Source organism: Mobula hypostoma, chromosome X2 (assembly GCF_963921235.1).
Source record: "Mobula hypostoma chromosome X2, sMobHyp1.1, whole genome shotgun sequence".
In the NCBI taxonomy this organism is placed as follows: Eukaryota; Metazoa; Chordata; class Chondrichthyes; order Myliobatiformes; family Myliobatidae; genus Mobula; species Mobula hypostoma.
The window spans coordinates 39,522,591-39,543,001 of record NC_086129.1 but is presented as its reverse complement, the minus strand read 5'-3'; the positions used below and the strand labels follow the sequence as shown (position 1 = coordinate 39,543,001).

The window sequence follows — 20,411 nt, the reverse complement described above, 5'->3', positions numbered from 1 at the left end:
AAATCATGTTTTACAACTGGTTTGGATTCGTTGTAAGATATTGCACAAATAGTATGGTTATACATCGGATACATACAGGATTGCATCATATACAAGTCCATGCACAGTACACTGCTATTAAAAATTTCACTTGAAAATTTTCACTATGGTGCTGTCACAGAACAATTTGACTTAGTTGTATTTCTGCGTATGTAAAGGTTAGCTTTTAAGATGGGCTGGCTTAATCTAATCATTATCCCCGTCTCCATCAGATCCCACTGTCAGCTCCTGGGCCCTCAGAGGCTCCATCTTCCTCTCACCCCAACCCTACCCTCTCCACTGACACCACCAGCCTCCCTCCCCCCTCTGATCCCAGCTCTCGTCTGTACCAGGTCTTTACCATTCCTTCCGATCTTCCACTCTCTGAGGCAAACCGCTCTGTTCTCAGTTAAGGGCATTACCTTTGTCCCCCTTTGCCCACACCTCAGCGAGTTCTGCGTTCGCCATGACGCTGAACTCTTCTTCTGCCGGCTCCGTCTTCAAGCCTACTTCTTCGGCAAGGACTCTTCCACCCCCACCAATGACCCCTTCTCCCATCTTCAACCCTCCTCCTCTTCATGGACACCCCGCTCTGGATCTCTTTATTGCTAACTGCCGACGGGACATCAACCGTCTCGACTTCACCACACCTTGTTCCCATTCCAACCTCACTCCTTCCGAACGCTCTGCTCTCCACTCCCTCCACACTAATCCTAACCTTACTATAAAACCCGCCGATAAGGGGGGTGCTGTTGTTGTCTGACGTACTGACCTCTACCTTGCCGAGGCACAGCGACAACTCGCGGATACCTCCTCTTATTTACCCCTCGATCATGACCCCACTAAGGAGCACCAGGCCATTGTCTCCCACACCATCACCGACTATATCCACTCAGGGGATCTCCCATCCACTGCTACCAACCTTATAGTTCCCACACCTCGCACTTCCCGTTTCTACCTCCTACCCAAGACCCACAAACCTGCCTGTCCAGGTAGACCCATTGTCTCAGCTTGCTCCTGCCCCACCGAACTCATTTCTGCATACCTCGACACGGTTTTATCCCCCCTTGTTTAATCCCTTCCCACCTATGTTCGTGACACTTCTCACACTCTGAATTTTTTCAATGATTTTAAGTTCCCTGGCCCCCAACGCTTTATTTTCACCATGGATGTCCAGTCCCTATATACTTCCATCCCCCACCAGGAAGGTGTCAAAGCTCTCCGCTTCTTTTTGGATTCCAGACCTAATCAGTTCCCCTCTACCACCACTCTGCTCCGTCGAGCGGAATTAGTCCTTACTCTTAATAATTTCTCCTTTGGCTCCTCCCACTTCCTCCAAACTAAAGGTGTAGCCATGGGCACCCGTATGGGTCCTAGCTATGCCTGCCTTTTTGTTGGCTTTGTGGAACAATCTATGTTCCGTGCCTATTCTGGTATCTGTCCCCCACTTTTCCTTCGCTACATCGATGACTGCATTGGCGCTGCTTCCTGCACGCATGCTGAGCTCGTTGACATCATTAACTTTGCCTCCAACTTTCACCCTGCCCTCAAGTTTACCTGGTCCATTTCTGACACCTCCCTCCCCTTTCTAGATCTTTCTGTCTCTGTCTCTGGAGACAGCTTATCCACTGATGTCTACTATAAGCCTACAAACTCTCACAGCTACCTGAACTATTCCTCTTCCCACCCTGTCTCTTGAAAAAATGCCATTCCCATCTCGCAATTCCTCCGTCTCCGCCGCATCTGCTCTCAGGATGAGGCTTTTCATTCCAGGACGAAGGAGATGTCCTCCTTTTTTAAAGAAAGGGGCTTCCCTTCCTCCACCATCAACTCTGCTCTCAAATGCATCTTTCCCATTTCACGCACATCTGCTCTCACCCCATCCTCCCGCCACCCCACTAGGAATAGGGTTCCCCTTGACCTCATCTACCACCCCACCAGCCTCCGGGTCCAACATATAATTCTCCGTAATTTCTGCCACCTCCAACGGGATCCCACCACTAAGCACATCTTTCCCTCCCCTTCTCTTTCTGCTTTTGCTGGGATCGCTCCCTACGCGCCTCCCTTGTCCATTCGTCCCCCCCATCCCTCCCCACCGATCTCCCTCCCGGCACTTATCCTTATAAGCGGAACAAGTGCTACACATGCCCTTACACTTCCTCCCTCACCACCGTTCAGGGCCCCAGACAGTCCTTCCAGGTGAGTAGACACTTCACCGGGTAGTCGGCTGGGGTGATATACTGCATCCGGTGCTCCCAGTGCGGACTTCTATATATTGGCGAGACCCGACGCAGACTGGGAGACCATTTCACTGAACACCTACGCTCTGTCCGCCAGAGAAAGCAGGATCTCCCAGTGGCCACACATTTTAATTCCACGTCCCATTCCCATTCTGATATGTCTATCCACGGCCTCCTCTACTGTCAAGATGAAGCCACATTCAGGTTGGAGGAACAACACCTTATATTCCGTCTGGGTAGCCTCCAACCTGATGGCATGAATATTGACTTTTCTAACTTCCATTAATGCCCCACCTCCCCTTCCTACCCCATCCCTTATTTATTTATTATTTTTTTCTCTCTGTCTTTTTTCTCCCTCTGTCCCTCTCACTATAACCCCTTGCCCATCTTCTGGGCTCCCCTCCACCCTTCTTTCTTTCTCCCTGCTCCTCCCATCCCATGATCCTCTCCCTTCTCCAGCCTTGTATCCCTTTTGTCAATCACCTGTCCAGCTCTTGGCTCCAGCCCTCCCGCTCCTGTCTTCTCCTATCATTTTGGATTCCCCCTCCCACTTTCAAACCTGTTACTATCTCTTCTTTCAGTTAGTCCTGAGGAAGGGTCTCGGCCCGAAACGTCAACTGTACCTCTTCCTATAGATGCTGCCTGGCCTGCTGCGTTCCACCAGCATTTTTTATGTGTGTTGCATTATATTCACAAATTATGTTACAAACTGAAAACTTACAGAACAAACAGGAGAAAGTCTACAGATGCTGGAAATCCAAAGCACCACACACAAAATAATGGAGGAACTCAGCAGGCCAGGCAGAATCTATGGAAAAGAGTAAACAGTCGACGTTTCAGGCCAAGACCCTTCAGCAGAACTGTTTACTCTTTTCCATAGATACTGCTTGCCCTGCTGAGTTCCTCCAGCATTTTGTGTGTGTTGCTTACAGAACATGTGATTACAATAACAGATATATTGGAGGGGAAATCTGGTCCTGATTGGTTACATGAAAGTTAACAGAAAATCACTGCACACTGAAGCATTGTCTCATTTAACCCCCAGCCCAATTAACCCCTGACTGCTTAACACCCAGCCTGTTTAACCCCCTTTCCCTAGACCTATTTGATTAATGCCCCTGTTATTAATCCAGGGCTGCTGCTTCTTCCCTATTCAATTCAAAATTTAGCACCCTTATCTGGTTAGTCCTTCCCCAACTAACTCCAGTCTGTTTTCCCCTAATAATTTACCCCCTGCACAGTTAACACCAAACTATTTAACTCTTTACTCACCAATCTGTCTCAGTTCCTTTTAACTCACTGCACAATTAATCCTCTGGCAAGTGAGTGATTAGCAACTGATTGATTAACTCTTTGGCCATTCAGATCCCCACTCCCAGCTGTTTTATCCCTCTTTGCTGCAGTCAAAGGACACAAATCAGATGTGCTGTGAAACAGACCAGCATTTCAGACATGCACTCAGTGGCCATTTTATTAGGTACAGGAGTGGAACCTGGTGTAGTCTTCTCCTGCTGTAGTCCATCCACTTCAAGGTTCAGCATATTGTGCATTTAGAGATGCTCCTCTGCACACTACTGTTGTAGTGTATGTTATCTGAGTTACTGTTGCTTTCCTGTCAGCTTGAACCAGTCTGGCCATTATCTTCTGACCTCTCTCAATAACAAGGCGTTTTCACCCACAGAGCTGCCGCTCACTGGATTTTTTTTTTTGTTTTTTGCACCATTCTCTGTAAACTCTAGAGACAGGCATGCATGAAAATCTCAAGAGATCAGCATTTTCTGAGATACCCAAGCCACCCTGTTTGGTACCAACAATCATTCCATGGTCAAAGTCACTTAGATCACATTTCTTCCCCATTCTGACATTTGGCCTGAACAACAACTGAACCTCTTGACCATGTCTGCATGCTTTTATGCATTGAGTTGCTGCCACGTGATTGGCTGATAAGATAATTGCATTAATAAGCAGATGTACAGACACACATAAGAAAGTGGACAAGAGTATATATTTTACATCTTGGCTCCATCCATTTTTAGGATTGATCATACAGTAGAAATTTCTTAAAAATCTCACATATGCATGGCAAAATAGAGGGCTCCTGGTACAATTTAAAATTACAGTTAAAAATTGTGAATAGTTTCCCAGAATAAATGGTTTGCAGCAAATAGGAGAATGCGAGTTTGGATAGAAGGAATCTGACTGGTTTTGGATCAATGTACCTCTAATTTGTAATGACTAGTGTGCGCAAAAATCTTGTACTGTGCAATTTTTTTGCCCGGTGACAACATGTGTGCACTGAATTTTTCAGTGGGAGTAAACGTAAAGCTATCCTAAGGATAATAAACTACCAAGTACAGTTTGTTGTTCCTTGTTTAAAAGAAATAAAACAATACACATCAATGAGTCTTATTTCTCATATACTACACAACAGCATGTAATGATATCAATCTTTTCATGTTATTAAACATATTTGTAATGGTCATCAAGCCATTCTGCTTTAAATGAGCTTGCAGTTCTTTTGCGCTTTGCGTCCTTTGCTTTTTTTGGAATTTGACATAGTGAGTCAATAAATTTCTTCAATAAAAACAGTATAAATACACCAGCTCTAAAATCTGTAGACAAATCATCACAAACTCCAGGTTGTCAACACCGTCCGCATCAGAAACCAGCAAAGGAAATGCAATTGTGCATGATCGTGAAATATACTTAACATGCCAATGAGGTAGAGGGTGACAACCTTTTGTGCGCAGTTTAAATTCCTTTGTGCGCTAGTAGCAAAAGACGTGTGCGCTAATAGCAAGCGATGTGTGCGCGCGCACATATGCACACCTTAGAAGGAACATTGTTTAGGATTACATTTAGTGTTAAGGTTCAAATGGAAATTCTTGGATGTGAATGACACACAAGGATACTCAGTACTAAAATCCAAAGGAACCAAAGACTGCAAATAACTACAAGTCACATCTTCCAATCCTCCACCTATTTGCATGTTGCTTACCTCCCACAAAAATGTCTATTTTGTTGCTTTTCATTGACCCAGATCTAATTGGATTCCACAATTCCACACTGGATTTGGCCTGTTGCTCAGCAACAGTTCTGGTCCCCTGCAACATATATAATTATTAGCCACTTCGGCAAAATAAATGTAAAAGGCAGCTTTAAGTATTTATTGTTATAACATTACACTGGTCTGTAGGAAGAAGAAATTATTTGTTTTTATACCTTTTAGGGCTTTCCAAGTATGCCATGAGTCAAATCCCAGACTTGTCTAAGGTTTGCCAATTCTCCTGAATTGTCTTGGAGTCCGTGAAATGAACAATGAAATTCCAGGACATTGCTGAGAAAATCAGGAAGAAAAATATGCACTGAAAAAAATGTTTTCTTCAATTTATTTTAAATACTATAGATGATCAGTTATGAAAGCATTCCAGATGGGGAAAGATAGAGTGGGAAATCATGTGAACAATCCTCTGGATACATGGCCAACCAGAGCTGGCAACCATAGTCAAATGCCCCATGAAAGGGTGTGTGTTTATGTAACACACAAAAAATGCTGCAGGGACTCAGCAAGTCAAGCAGCATCTATGGAAGGGATTAAACAGTCAACCTTTCGTGGCAAGATGCACCAGTCCTGCTGAAGAGCTTGAGCCTGAAATGTCGACTGTTTATTCCCCTCCATAGATGCTGCCTGACCTGCCCAGTTCCTCTAGTGTTTTGTTTGTGTTCCTCAAGATTTCCAGCATCTGCAGAATCTCTTGTGTTCATGTTTTTGTAAGTTTTCTTCTTCTTCATCTTCTGAGTTTTTATGGCAGTTGTCAAACAGCTTTAAGGTGCATTACCGCCACCTTCTGAACTGGAGTGTGAGTCAGGATATCGAAATCCTATATATTTATATCGGTATCAAATTCTATAAATTAAGACCTGTATCCTTAAGGAGCTGCACTATATATTTAAAGCAATAATCCTGTGATCCTTTCTGCAAAATATTGTTAAGGTTAAAATGTATTTTATTCCATAACTTTAAAATCAACCATCCCCTCTCTTGATTATATCTTGGACACCTCACCAATGCATGCTCAACTATTTCTGGTTGATTACAATACTCACACCTCCCATTATTGTGTTTCTTCATTAAAAACAATGCGCTATTTAACCCTGTGTGCCCAGACCTCAATCTCCATATTATCACCTCCTCCTTCCTGCTCTTTCCTGCGTTCCTCGACCATCCCACTTCTTTCTGGATATTATAGAGATGTCTTCCTGTTCTCTCTTCATCCCATTGTTTTCTCCACATTTTTAACATTCCTCTTTTAATAATGTTTTCCCATTTTCCTTTACTGTAACTTATTTGAATGTCCACATCTGCTCGTCTAATTGCCTCCTTTGCTACTCTATCTGTTTGCTCATTCCCTCTAATTCCAGCATGTGCTGGAATCCACATAAAACATATACAGAGTCCCATCATTTTAATTCTAAATAAGGTTTGTATAATTTCATACATAATGTCTTGTCTTCTCTCTGAATGTAAATATTTCAGACTCCTGATTGTTGTGCTTGAACCATGATGTAGGTCAGTTAAACAAAACAAGTTATATACAGAAATTAATCAGCTCACAGACTTTTACCTCCCTGCATTAAATGCCAAAATAATGTAATTGCACTTTTAACTTAGTGGAACACCCCAATGTGCTTCTCAGCAGTGCTATTAAATTCAGCAGTGCAGGCTCATTGGGCCAGAAGAGCCCATCTCTAAATAAAAATAAATAATATGTCACTGAGCCATATAAGGAGCCGTTAGAGTAGATAACCTAAAGCTTGGTAGTTTGGAGGATTTTAGAAGCAAATTAAAGGAACATAACAGTTTTTTTCTAGCAAGAAAACCCTTTGGCAGTTGAAGGCATTAACATTAGTGGCAGGAGTCTAACCAGGGCTCAATGTGGTTCAGCAGTCAGAGGCTTATTGGAACATGACAGCTTAGTTCTGGGTAACCCTTAATCTACAGAGAGTAGAATGGGAATGCTGGCCTGGCTTGCTTTGAAGTAATCAAGTTGAGTGGTCAAAAGACAGGCAGTAGCTTTTTCACATAATGAGGTTAAGGTGGTAAATGTTTCCAGGGTTAGAAAGCCTTAGACTAGTCAATTCTGGAATCCACTGAGTCACTAGTTAGTGATCAAAGACAGTATTGGTTCCAACACTACAAAAGGTTGTCCAGACAGATTCTTGGAAGAGCTAACCATGCAGAGATCAAACTTGGGAACTTTTCACAGTGTTCGTCTTCACATTGGGCAGAAGACTCCAAACCAAAGTATCAAACTCTGCAAGGGAGATTAACTGCTTCCAGTCACTCAATTTGATGAAGTAGTTTGTAGAGAAAATCATCTACCAAATTTATCAGGGTCTATTTTTTTCTAATACTCTTATTCAAATCTAAAAGGTTACAAGGTGTTGCTAATTCCATCTGGATGGTAGTACATTGACTGGATTCAGATCCTGGGAATCATTACTCACTGCCCAGGTGCTGGTGGGACAAATAAATGGAACATACATCTGTGGGAATGGGAAGTTGTTCATCAGTGAAATTTAAAGAGATAGGAAGTACTAAAAGGGCATGTGACACATTACACAAGCAGTATACAAATGTTAGACATTGCACAGAGTGTTTATAGGATCAAAAATGACATAGCACAGGAGGGAAATATTTGGCCCTGTATTTCATTTAATGCTTTTTCCCCACAGGCCTGTTTCTTTTCCCCTTCAAAAGTACATTCAATTCTCTGTTGAATGTCGTTATTTAATCTGTTTCTGTCATGTTTCAGGCATTCCAACTCACAGTTTATTGAATATAAATACACTTCCTCATGTCATTTCTGGTTCTTCTGCCAACTGCCTTAATTTGTGTATTTTGGTTGCTGGTTTTTCTGCCACTGGAAAATGTTTCTCTTTAACCCTTCATGAAACCTGCATCAAATCTTCCTATAACCTCTTCCTGGAAGAGAATAACTTCATGTTCTTGATCCTCTTCATATGACTTCAGTCCTTCAAGTCTGGCCCCAGTTCAGAAAACTTTTCCAATCAGTCAAAATCCTTCCCCAACTGTGCTGTCCAGACCCAAATGCAATAGTCTAGAAAAGGCTTGACTAAAATTTTCTAAAGGTTTAGTATATCCTTTTTGATTTTTTGCACACTATTCATAAAAATGTGGAACAAGGTATCATTATGTAGAGCACATGAAAAGGAAAAAAAAGGAATCTAAAGTAAAAAAAAACAAGGAAAATGTTGATAAAAGGAAGTGCATCTAGATTTAAACATTTATTGTTGTATTTCTGTATTCCTGATGTTCAACTCCCATTTGCATTATTAAGCAATAATGAAAATAAGAAGCCTCTTGAAGTCCCCGTTGTGAGAGGTGGAATTGGTAAGGCTGGACAACCGGGCACTGGTGAAGCTGAATGGGCCAATCCCTGTACAGTGGACAAAATGGATGACAGAAACATTGATGAACTCCAACCATATCATCGACTTTGGACGATGGAGACGGGGGGGGGGGGCCATTGATGGCCTATGCTCCACTGCCACTAAGGACCCAAAAGAAGAAGAAAACGAAATAATAAGAAATATTAAGATATGACCTGAAGTATTTTTAAAATGTTATCACTCTTTCACTATAGTGAAATCAGCAGACAACACGTGTGAAATGATCCCCCAAAAGAAAAATATTTGAAGATACACGATTCAGAAACCCTACAAGTCTATCTTGTGAACATTTTTTAAAATTTGAATGTAAACTGGTTTGGCCAAAATGTAGGGGAAAAAATTTCTGCATGTAGGGATGCAGCCACAGTGGAATGGTCCCTACTTTTGTAGCCCGGATATTGAACTTTTTGCTGTTGGACTCCGGCCATATTCCACCGAGATACAACACTGGGCGTAATGGGAGGTTGTTCCTGCCTGTGGCCATGGAACTTTGCAGCTCCTCCTGTGGAGGGTCAGACACCCTGAGCCAATAAGCTGGTCCTGGACTTATTTCCATCTGGCATAGTTTGCATATTGTTGTTTGATTGTTTGTGGTTTTCGTATTGCTATATTTATGCCCTATTCTTGGTTGGTGCAGCTGTAACGAAATGCAATTTCCCTCGGGATCAATAAAGTATATCTATCTATCTATCTTTGCTGTGAGCAGCTGAATGGAATATGATAAGAGCAGGACGTTACAGTTTTGCACCTACTCAGTTGTGCCTGGGAGTACAGTAAATAAAGAAACATTGATAACTCAAGAGCGGCCAGTGGAGGAGTGTATAGTCAGGCTCTGCTTTCTGATGACCAACACTGCTTTGTTCATGCCATGTTGTGAGTGGAATAGTTCTGAAGAGTCAATCAGTATATGGGGTTAAAACTATCTTCAGCACAGCCTGTGACATCATGCCTACTGCCAAAGCTTCCGTTCAGAGATAGAGCCAAAGTAAAGTCTGACTATACTGTATTTGATGTCAAATGGCAGTCTGATAAGATGGTCAGATCATGAGCTAGTAAATTATTTTTATCTTCCCTGTGCAGATTTTCATCAACTGAAAGAAATCTTCTGCTGTATTTTTGCCTTAACTTTAAAAAAAAAATGACTCACCCAGGAGATGATGAGATATGGAGGAGTATTTGGGTTGATGGATGTGTCAGGTGAGGGGGAAGGAGAGCAAAGTGGGAGAGAGGGGAAGGGGATGTCTTTAAACATTATGTTCTGGCTATGAGTGTGGTGCAGGCTTGATGAATCAAATGATATGTTCCTGACTGGACCAGTTTGTCTGTCTATTCATATCCAGCATCCCTGTACAGGAGAATTCCCATTGGTCACCTCATTAATGGCAGGTTTGGAATTATAGATATAAGGAGAATTAAAGCAGTTGACACAAAATCTGTTGAGCACCACCAGAAGGAAACAATAGAGTCAGAAAATCATCTGAAACATCAAAACAGAAATGTCTCATTATTCCTTCTGTTTTCCTTTCAGTGGCTAATACTGAGAAAAAATTAAAGTATCCAAAAAGACACCCGAGGTGGCAGAACAGCACTCCATTCCCGACATCCAATAAAGGTCCCATCTGGAGTTCCCTCCCACAACCTCAGTGATAGACAGCAGACCTAAAACCACCAAGAATTCTGGAGTGTTTCCCTTCCCTAATCTGGGGTCAGTAAGGTTCTCTGTAGCAGCTAGACTATTTCTAGGCTGTGATTAATCATAGTATAGGTTGAGAATAAGTCATATCCTCCTTTATATCTACACCCATCAAGGACAGCTATCCAGTCACCTGCAGCTCACCTTTTGCAATTTACTATCTCTTCCTCATCTTCTTCCATGACCCTCCATAAAATCTGATCTTCCTACAAAGCATTTGGTCATCCTAATTGCTCCTTTACTAATTCTATGTATTTTTTTCAAAAATTACATCTCCCAGATGTTCTGTCAGTGCTGAGAGCACTGCATTAAATAAAAGACATTACAGTTGCTGTACGTACAACAACATGACTGAATACCTGGTTCCAGCAATAATTGATCTTTCAGTAATTAATAACTATTGCATCATTTTAAGAACTGTCAAAATATCGCACTGTGCTTTCCTGGACTGAGACATGCAGGTAAAAGAATGGACAGGAAATGAAGCAGCAATTGGAACAAGAGAGACGAATGAAACAGAGTCATTGGAAATAACTTAGGTCAAATGTGCCAAGTCAGTGGAGGATTTAAGGGCTCAGTATCCAGAATGATTGATTGCGGGCTTCAGGACGGGGAAGTCGAGGGAACACACACCAGTCCTCATCACGGGATCATCAGTAGACAGGACAAGCAGCTTTCAGCTCCTGGGTGTCAACATCTCCGAAGAACTATCTGGGCCCAACATGTGCAATTATGAAGAAGGCATGTCAGCGGCTATATTTTATTAGGACTTTGAGAAGATTTGGTATGTCACCAGACACTAGAAAATTTCTGCAGATTTCTACAGTATTGTGGAGAGCATCCTAACTGGTCGCATCAGCGACTGCTATGGAGGTGCCACTGCACAGGACCGGAAAATGCTGCACAGGGTCGTAAACTCAGCCAGCTCCATCATGGGCACTGGCCTCCCTACCATCGAGGACATCTTCAAAAGGCGATGTCTCAAGAAGGTGGTGTCCATCATTAAGGACCCCCACCACCCAGGACATGCCCTCTTCTCATTGTTACCATCAGGAAGAAGGTACAGGAGCCTGAAGACATTCAGGAACAGCTACTTTCCCTCTGCCATCAGATATCTGAATGGACCCATGAACACAACTTCACTATTTTGCTCTCTCTTGTACTACTAATTTTTAACACATTTCTTGGTCGTAACTTAGTCATTTTTATGTATTACACTGTACTGCTGCTGCAAAGCAACAAATTTCATGTAATATGTCACTGATCCTGATGCTGAATGTTGCAATTTTGTTCACAGTTCAGAGGCACTGTAGCTGAAGGGAAGACGAACGGTACATCAGAAGAACTGAAATTTCAGCCTGAGAGATAAACTGAGAGGACCGAGGGCTGGTGAGGCCATGAGGGTATCTGCAAGGATTTTAAAATCATGTGGACAAAAATCTGCAAGTATCGGTCAACAGAGATTTATTGCTTTGCATTTAAATAAAGCCCACACAATTGCAGACAGCATAGAGCCTTTGTTGAGGTGACAAGAGCCAAAGCAAAGAAAGCTTCCCTGCTAAGACAGTGCGGTCACAGCTTCAGCTGGAGGCACCCCATCATTTACTGGTTTATGAGGTCATTCAGAAAGGATCAAGTGTGAGTGTGAGTGTGAGTGTGAGTGTGAGTGTCTACTATGTAAACAACCTCAGCAGGCTTTTGTCTGCTTCACATTAGCCCACTTCACTGTGATTGGAAACATGTCCAGAAACTCATCAAGCTCAGCGGAGACTGGGACAATGTTCTATTGCCACTCTCCCGTGCCCGCACTCAGTTTAACAACACCACGCTTGGAACTTCTCCGAGTTTAAGATCCATGCAAGTGCTCAGAGTGTGATCTAATGAAGCCCAAAGAAGGGTATGGTTGCCTACTCTGGTTGGATGTATTCTTTTAGGTTATTCCATAGAATTACTAGCCCATCCACCTCAGTTCCAACATATATGTATCTAATAAATAAAAATGTTCAAAGGAAATGTCAAAAATGGAATAAGTTCTTATACCTGTTCAGATATTGCTCCTGGGGAGTTGCTTGTGAGGATCCTAAAGGCCAATCTTCACCTTCTGCAGATGCCAGGACATTCCTAAAGGCTGTCAATCCTGTGTAAAGGAAGAAGGAGGGTCTCAGTTATTATATGCTGGTATTTGCAGCCAGTAATGAGAGGTACTATTGAGTACCTAAACAGGGTCAACAAGTCACAAGTAATACATCAGGTGTAGAAGAAAAGAGAGCAGGAAAAGTACCTTAAGGAAAACATTCTCAACATCATCAAAAGATTGTCTTTTCTACAAAAATTATTTACAGTAAAGTGTAATTTTTCGATACAGTAAAATGGTATGGACTTGCCACATACAATATGCTCCAATAATAATAAAAACTATATTAACATGGATCTCCTGAGGTCTCCCCAGAATTATTTTCTCAGAAGCATCCCCCTAACCTCTTCTGAACCAGTCAAGCAATAGAAAAAGTGCTGGTCAGTGTTTATTAGCAGCCTTATTCCCATTTTTTTCTCTTCCTCTCTCTTCTAAAGACACTAAGCCTGCAAAACAGTTTGAGTGCCGGTTTGCAAAATGACTACCCCTCATGATATTGGTATGTACCCTATTGCACTGAATCCAGCATTACAGTTGGGCACAATTTTGTCCTCATCTGATGTGTGTTTCTGCACACAAACACAATTCTCCCAGGATTTGTTATACGCAAACATTACAGTATAGCTTTCTTTCATAGGAAAGCTGACTGAATTTTCCACACCCTGTTTTAGAAGCATTGAAGCTATTTGCTTCATTCAACCAGCTGAAACATAGCACACTTTCTGAGAAAGAACATGGACCCTTCTGATCTACGAAGGTCTCCATCACACTGCACACTGATCTTACCTATTAGGTTACAGGGCACACTTGTTCATTATTTTTCAGCTTTCCTTGTTACCACAGGATGTCCATCAAGCTCTGTATTGATGTAAGTGGTCAGGACTGGATTCGCTAATTGCCTTTACAATTTTCATTCAGTGAGATATATACTGAGCTTGACAAGTTGATTCTAAACAAAATACCCAGAAGATAATGGGGCTGAAATTCACTTGTGCAGCATTTTTATTTAAAAAAAAACGGGCTGTGTAATTTTACACACTTGCTATGTGTCCAGTCTAATCTTCAGTTAAAAAGACTTCAGTGAGGTAATTTTGGACATGGCATATAATTCCAACGGATGGAAACTCGCCCATTTTACACTCATGTCTAAAGTCAAATTATAGTCTATATCATCTCAAAGGGAAACCTTAAAATGGCTAGGAATTATCACCATTAAATCATGTAGTTGAAATCAATCTTTTGCCTGCATGCTGCCCTTTCACCTCTGGGGCCCGAAGTCTGAATCCAGCCTGGGGTAACAAGTGATAAAGTCTCTTTTGTTTGTTGTGTCTCAGAGCTGTACGGAGCCTCTGAACCATAGCATACGGTCTCTTGGAACCCACGCAGTTATGTTCCTTATGTGTTTGCAGTATTATTTGAACTCCACACGGATGAAGGCTTGGAAGAAGACATTCTCACTACTGTTTTCTCACTTTTAAATACAGCACTTCAAGTTCTGCTGCCATCAGAAAGTTGGGATACAAGGAAATTAAGGGGAAGAGGGATTTAAACTTTGCATGGGGTCTGTCAATATGCCGCGATATGCACCTACACAACCCGCAAATTTCATATGCTCAAGCGTCTTATGTATATGAGATCTCTTACAGTTGTAGCCCATGCACGGAGATATGCCCTTTCTTAATACTAATTGTCACTGCATTAGTATTATTCAGAGAGATTGTGAACACAAGGAGCCCAACATTTTAATGGTACATACACGCTGCTTTCCTCTGCAGCTTGGACTAGTTAAAGATATAATCAGGTCACTTTGTGCTGTGAACGCTAGGGGTTGCGACTGTCTCAAACTATGCATGTAGGCCTTTCACCATTGGTAAGGCACAAGGGGGGGATCTCTGTCACTTTTATCTGGGACTGGGCTCAAAGCCAAATCTCAGATTTCGAAAGGACAATGTCCAATTAACGGGGACACAAAATTACATACAAAATGGTTGAAGTACAGAGAGGGAGACTGAGATAATCTACCAGTGACTGAGGGTTTTACTCCAAAATTTGGCAATGATATAGGAAAACAACACAGCTTGCAGTAAACTCTCTCACTCTCTCATATATTTCTGAAAAAAGGTGAAATCACAGCATTAACATTGCTTTCTCAAAATTTAAAGGCTGTTTCTTACCTTCTCTTCCTGTGAAAGTAAATAATGAAAACTGTAAGAGTTCTCCTCTATTTAACGGCCTCGTTCCCTAATCTCTAGTTTATTTCCTGACGTGCTTTTTTTCCACAGGAGTAGCTGTGTGTCCTGTCCGTTAAGCATGCTCTGTGATAAGTCAGGCATGTAAACATCAGTTCACAGCAGTAAATGGCTTGTAATGCTCCGGACACTGCCACAAGCACAGCAGGTCAGATGTGAGGCCGTGATGTCAAGGCAAACACCAAAGAGCTGCCACCCGTTTAGACTCTTCTGTGCTCGTGCTCGTTATCCTCTTCACTTGTGTGAATCACTCTCCCTCTCTAACCTTCAGGATGGTCTGTTCCCTTTTTTTTACAGGCGCTTAGGTTTCACGACGGCATTGACGTTAACCCTTTAAGGACCATAGGAACATACCCGTACGAAAGAAAAACGGTTGGCAGCAGTGGCCAATGACATTCTTTCAGAGAGCCCCAAATGGTGGAGCCCGTCACCTCCCTTGGTCTTCCCTCACTCTAACCTTCTGTAGGCTTTGCATCGGCTAACCGTTATCTCCTGATTTATCTTTCACTTATTCTTTTCAGCTGTGGCAGCGTCCTGCTCTCTGAATCTCCTCCTTTCACACAGGTATTTTCCACAACAACAAAACCCCTTACAACTTCTTTCATACTGTACAGGATGCAAGATAGACCTCTATCTGATAGATGATCTTCCGTTATTCCATTAGCCTCTAACCTCAACACTTGCGCTCCCTGTGTTGTATCCATCATTTATGGCCACAGTCTGTCCCACATCTTCCATCCAGATGTTCAGAGTGGATGACTTAAAATAACAGCGGGGGCAGATTTAATAAAACCAGTCAAATGAGAATTGCAACTATGTTCGGAAATGAAAATATTTGCAGGCTGTGAAAAAACTAGGAAACTGGTGATAACCGAATCATTTTTAGAGCAATCCAGCATAGACACAAGGGGCTGAATGTCCTCACTGTGGACTTTATGTTCTCCATAAAGCACAGAAAATGATTCAAGAGATTTGTAAAACTGCTCATGTTGTTAAAATTCCAGATTAAAGCACAGAGTGAAATAAATGGAATATTGCCCCAATGAACAAGAGGATTACTGGGTTTACAAATCCCTTTGTAGTATGCACATAGATTCTGAAACTAGGTGAAAATATAACTGCATCATAATTTTGTTTTCCCCAATGCCTTGAGGTTGAAAAGACCAGTTCCAGATTGCCTCATACCGCTCTGGAAATCTGGTTGAGAACTTCTGGTGCAAGTTATCTTCTCTTCCTGCCACCCTCCACCAAACCCTGGCCCTGACCCTCAAACCTTGATCTTCATCTTCCACTTCTTGGCCAATTCAAGTTCCTGGGCGTCAACATCACTGAGGATCTATCCTGGGCCCAACATACTGATGCAATTACAAAGAAGGCACAACAGTGGCTATAGTTCATTTGGAGTTTGAGGAAAATTGGTCTGTCACCAAAGACACTTGCAAATTTCTACAGATGTACCGTTGACAGCATTCTAACTGGTTGCATCACCGTCTGGTATGGAGGGGCCACTGCACAGGATTGGGTAAACTGCAGAGCATTGCAAACTCAAGCCAGCTCCATCATGGGCACTAGCCTCCCCAGCAATGAGGATACCTTCAAAGGGCAATGTCTCAAAAAGGTGACGTCCATCATTAAGGACACCCATCACCCAGAACATGCCCTCTCCTCATTGTTATCATTAAAGAGGAGATACAGGATCCTCAACGTTTCAGGAACAGCTTCTTCCCCTCTACCATCAGACTTCTGAGTGGCCAATGAACGTAGGAACACTACTTCACTATTTTTCCTTCTCCTATGGCACTACCTATTTCATTTAATTTTCTTTTTTTTAATATACTTATTGTAATTCATAGTTTTTTATTATTATGTATTGCAATGTACTGCTGCTGCAAAACAACAAATTCCATGACATACGCCAGTGATATTACACCTGATTTTGATTCTGATTCTGAATTCTTGGTTCCAACTGCTCCCACATTCCCAGAAAATCTTAAGATCCTGGACCTGACTTCAATTCTGACACATTTTCAATGAAAGAAGTTGTAACCTTAGTTCAGTAGCTCAATGTCATTGGGTATTCCTGATAATTACATCAGTAGGACTCACAATCAAATCAGTGATCAGAGACAAACTTTAGTGAACATCCACAGTACCTATGTAGATAAAATAAAAATTTGAGACTCTGATCTTTAATATTTGATTCTAGTTACATGGAGTCTTTTTTTTCTGAACTGGAAAACTATTTTAAGATCCACTTACCTAAGAGACTTAACAGCATGAAAAATTGTTTCAAGTACTCTTAAAGTACTCTTTCGTGACTCTGACTCTTTAATATGCTTGAATATCACATGATATATTTCAAAATGAAGTCCAAAACATTTGGCCATGTATTCAAGGTAACCACTGATTGATTCCACAGGAATTTAGGAGAAAAATATTTACCCAGAGAATGGACAGAAAGCAAAATAACAGGGTGTGGTTGAAGGTGAGAGAACTTTAAGGGGAAACAAGGACTGGATCAGATATACTAATATGTGAGGCACGAATAACTGGCAGAGAAGAGCTAGGTGGAATGGAAACACAAGAGATTCTGCAGATGCTGGAATCTGGAGCAACACACAAATATTAGAGGAACTCAGCAGATCAGACAACATATATGGAGGGCAATGCTTCATCAAGTCCAGATGAAGGGTCTCAACCTGAAACATTGACTGCCCATTACCTTCCATAGATGCTGACAGAGTTCCTCCACCTATTTATGTATAGCTAGGCAAATGGCCTGTTTCGTAAAATAGATTCAACAATCAATTCACATACCAAAATCTAAATTCAGAACTTCAGTTCATTAGATAAAGGTCAAGGTTCAAAGTAAATTTATTATCAAAGTACGTATATGTCACCATATACAACCCCGAGATCCATTTTCTTGCAGGCATTCTCAGTAGAACAAAGAAATACAATAAAAAAGATTACACCCAAAAAAAGATAGACAAAGAACCAATGTGGAAAATAAGACAAACTGTAGAAATGCAAACAAACAAATAAATAATACTGAATTGTAGAGAACTTGGAAGTGAGTCCATAGGTTACAGGATTAGTTCAATGTTGAGGACAGTGAAGTTATCAGTTCTGGTTCAGGACCTGATGACTGAAGGGTAATAACTCTTCCTGAAGCTGGTGGTTCCAAGTATAATTGTCTACTTTTCCCAGGTACAATAGAAATCACAAGATTGAAAATGTGGGAACAGTGAGGTAGGCAGAGGTAGAAGCTGGATTCATTATTGTACCTCAGTCAGACCTCATACCCAGTGATGCCACAGTGTATTCTGTGGCTTAACTTCCTTCTAGGGCAAGGGGTCCACTGTCCACTTGCTTAATGGTATTAGTCCATGGCATTCAGAAAAGGTTGGGAACCCTTGTTCTAGGGTGTGAATTGGATTTGGTTCCTGTTTACTCTGAGTTTAATCCTCTCAGCTAATATTGGAATAGCATTTCAGTCACTAAAATTGGCCTCAGTGCCTGTGTTCGAATGGATGGATATATATATATGATTGAAGATATATCACAAGGCCATCATTCTGTCACTCAGACCCTAACTGAGACTGAATCCCTTTCACCTAACCTGGCCTACGTTGGCTCCCAGCCCAGCAATGATTTCAATGTGAAGTTCTCCTCCTTGCTTTCAAATCTCTAATTGGCCTTGTCCCTCCATATCTTTATAATCTCTTTCAGTCCTACAACTCTCCTGAGATTAGTACATTGCTATGATTTCAGCCTCTTGCACATCCCCCATTCCTGCAGCTCTACCAATAGCAACTGTGCTTTTAACTGCCTAAACACTACTAAGCTCTAGAATTTCGTCCCTAAATCCCTCTGTATCTCTACCTACATCTTCTTTCAGTTGCTCATTAAAACCTCTCTCTTTAATCAAGCTTTTGGTTGCCAGTCCAAATATGTGCCTCGGCTGTCAAATTTTGTTTGGGAATTGAGGCTGTGAAGAACCTTAGGATGGTTTGTTATGTTAAAGAAAAGCATAGAAATGCAAGTTTTTAAAAATGTTTCCCACAGCAGAGTCAAAACACATCATCCAGGAAACATATGGTCTGAGATTCCTAAAGGGAATAAGCAGCAGTGAAATTTTGCCCAGCACCATTCAATAACTGCAGACAAGAAAAAGGAGTTAGAGAGGTTAAAAAAAAGTTGGATAAATGACAAAATAAGCCATTAAAAGTACTGAATAAATAAATAGACTAGAACAAGCTTTGTTAATTCATCTTTAGCCTGTCAGCTTAAGCGTTGGATAGCAAGACGGAAAATGTTAAGATTGTTTAAAAGGCCATCACTGAATACCGAAATAATAATGTAATAGCTCCTTAAAAACCAATGCAAATTAATGCATCCTCATTAATATTTATGAACTGTAACCTTGGTTTGACCCAGACATTCAGCTGATTATCAGAGTGCTTCATATGAATAAACATTATGGCTAAAAAAAAGGAGAGGTCACTCGCCTTTAAACTTGATGGCCTCAGATAAGACTCTGGCCTCCTTAAATACATCACTGCTCCCTGCGAGAAAATGTTTCACAGGCCATTTATTGTCCATATCTGACAAACAGTGCAACACAATAATATCTCTTTTATTGTTTCTCGATGATGTTTGTTGTTATCACAACGAAAATTATGTGTTGTTAATCTGACTTTTATTTCCTTCTCCCACTCTACATATGCCAGACATCCCCTGGCTTGTTCTATGTATATGCAGTTTCTTCTCTCCACATCTTATCCCTGTTTTAACTTCACTGTCTTCATAACACGGGGCAGCACTTTGTCTACCCCGTCTATGATAACGCTTTTGTAGAACAATTTAATTTTCTATCACAATCTTCCTCTTTCCCCCAAAACCCTACAAATTTCAAGAATTCATCATCCATATTTCCCACCTTTTCCATTATGGGATTATATGTCTGAGGATGTGAGAATGGGGTTCAAAAAAAACTTATATGTAGTGTTTCTGTTAAGAAAAGATAGCACTGTTCTCAAGAAAAGAGTTGGGCCTCCCTGTCGATATTGTTACATTCTACGTTTGTACAAGAAAATGTTTGCCAGGTCATTTATTGCCCAAGCTTTATAAAAATTCATTTACAGGATGGGGTATCACTGGTAAGGTTAGCAGTTTTATGCATCTGTAAGATAGTGAGAGGCTGATACCTCAACCACCTTCTTAAACCATTGACACCCTGCTGGAGAATGCTGTGGGTTGGAGAGTTCCAGAATTTAGACCTAGTGGCAGTTAAAAAAAAACACCATAAACTTCCGAGTCAGGACAATGTGCATCTTGTGCAACTGCAGGTAATGGTATTTCCATGTGCTTTGTCCTTCTTGCTGGTTGATTTTGCTGGTTCGGGAAGAGCTGTCAAAGAACCTTTGATGAATTCCTGTGGTGCATTTTGTGGATGATGCACTCTGTAGGCCTGATGGGCCAGCAAGAGAGTTAGTGCTTAGTGGAATTTCTTAAATCCTCTTCAGTTTTCGTAGCAATTATTTTCAAGGCAGCGGATCACTGCCTCCTTCTCAAAAACAATCATTTAGAGAGAGCTTTGT

At 41.5% G+C, this 20,411-nt stretch overlaps 1 long non-coding RNA gene across 3 annotated transcripts in view; it reads right to left on the bottom strand.

The window, feature by feature from the left end:
• LOC134340742 (uncharacterized) overlaps positions 1-20,411 on the bottom strand; it is a 162,219-nt gene that overhangs the window by 13,153 nt on the left and 128,655 nt on the right. For all 3 annotated transcript variants that reach the window (XR_010016620.1, XR_010016621.1, XR_010016622.1), the window contains 3 exons: positions 12,466-12,562; positions 5,481-5,595; positions 5,257-5,362 (listed from right to left, as the gene is read on the bottom strand). This is a non-coding gene — a long non-coding RNA (uncharacterized LOC134340742). The remainder of the gene's footprint in view (positions 1-5,256; positions 5,363-5,480; positions 5,596-12,465; positions 12,563-20,411) is intronic.